Source organism: Ursus americanus, chromosome 7, assembly GCF_024610735.1.
Source record: "Ursus americanus isolate L20-20 chromosome 7, mUrsAme1.1.p, whole genome shotgun sequence".
In the NCBI taxonomy this organism is placed as follows: domain Eukaryota; kingdom Metazoa; phylum Chordata; class Mammalia; order Carnivora; family Ursidae; genus Ursus; species Ursus americanus.
In genome coordinates, this window is record NC_142133.1 from 78,705,206 (window position 1) to 78,706,738 (window position 1,533).

The following is a 1,533-nucleotide window of genomic DNA, read 5'->3' on the forward strand; positions in this document are numbered from 1 at the left end:
GCAACCCAAAATGTGCACACCCACTGTACACACGGATCCCCACGAGGACACGCCATTCCAGGGACACACCACCGTCCTCGGTCACCCACAACTCCACCACGCAGACAAACACAGGCACCCCCAACACACACACGCGCGCGCACACACACACACACACACACACACACATGCAGAGAGCCCGCTCACAGCTCACGAGAGCCCGCTCACAGCTCACGCCGGTGCACACGCCCGCACTCTCCGCAGCAGCCAGCCCCCAGCTGCCCTACCTGCTCCGGCGCAGGACGCGGTCAGCCGGCTTCCCGAGCCCAAGTTCGGAGCGGCTGGCGCTGGGGCGGGCGCGGGCCGCTGCCCGGGACGAGCGCGCCAAGGCCGGGAAGGGTGGCTAGGAGCGCGGGCCTCTGTGCGCCCGCAGCCTCCGCCCCGGCCCTGCGCTCATCGCCTCCCAGAAAAACAAAAGGAAGCCGGCAGCGAGGGAGGGAGCGAGGTGGAGGCGCCCGCCCGTCCGCCGGTCCGCCCGTCCGCCGCCTGCAGTCGCCGCGGCCCGCCTGCCAGCGCCGGGAAGGAAGGGACTCGAAGGCGGGACCCGGAGGCGGGGGCCGGGGGCGGGGCGTGCGGCCGAGGCTGGCGCACAAGTTTCCTGCGGACCCGCCCCCGCTCCGGCCACGCCCCCAGGCTTGGCCACGCCCACCCACCCTGCTTGGGTCGCGCCCCCGTCCCTAGCCACGCCCCTTGTTGGCCCTTCGGTGCCGGGCCTCTAAGCCTTCCAAGCCTGGCCGGTCGCTTGCTCTTCAGCGCACTCTCCGCCCAGCCTGGGCCCTGACTCGATCCCAGTCCCGGGTGGGTTTGGGCGCAGTAGCGGAGCCGAGCACCGGTTCCGCTTCCCTAACCCTTGGCCTTTGGCCTGCGGGTGTGGGAGAGGCGGGGAGGCGGCACCGGGAGGGGCCAGCTCCGCGCCCACTCCCCCGCCTCCCCAGTCCTCCGCAGGAAGTGCGGCCGGGGTGGCCCAGAAAGGGAAGAGGCCGAGGCCGGAGTCGCCCCAGGCCGTCTCCCAGGGCCCTCTGGCACCCTCACCGCCAGTCCCCTAAGCACAAACCACCAGCCTTCCCGCGCCTCTTTCCGGGAAGAAGCCGAAGACCGGGAGGAGGGACACCTGAGTTGCAGTTCTGGTTGCCTTTGCGGGTTCTGGGCGATTTGGGCAAGTCTCTGAGACTCCCTCCCGGGGGCTTGGTTTCCCCACCTATAAAATGGACGGGAGGAGGAGCAGGCTTCTTCGGGCCCTTCCCTCCCTGACATGCTGTGGGTCTTCAGTCTCTGCTGAGGAAGGGACTTGGTGGACATCTCGGTCCCAGAGACAGGCAGCCTGGGAGCCGGGGAGAGACAAACCTGTGTTTCCTGTGGACTTCCTCTGTGCCCCTCCGAAGGCCCCTACCTGAGAAGGAAGGAAGAAAGGACTGTGCTTCCCAGAGCCCCTCACCCCAGTAGCTCCTGAAAATCTGGGCCCTGGAAAAAGCAAATATATACACACACCCACCA

At 68.3% G+C, this 1,533-nt stretch overlaps 1 protein-coding gene across 1 annotated transcript in view; it reads right to left on the reverse strand.

Annotated features, from left to right (window-relative positions):
* The window catches only part of HPCAL1 (hippocalcin like 1), a 113,757-nt gene extending 113,191 nt beyond the window's left edge, over window positions 1–566 (reverse strand). Inside the window, exon 1 of the mRNA XM_045776022.2 lies at window positions 267–566. The gene's annotated coding sequence lies outside the window, so the exon portion shown is untranslated. The remainder of the gene's footprint in view (window positions 1–266) is intronic.
* Between the last annotated feature and the right edge of the window lie 967 nt (window positions 567–1,533).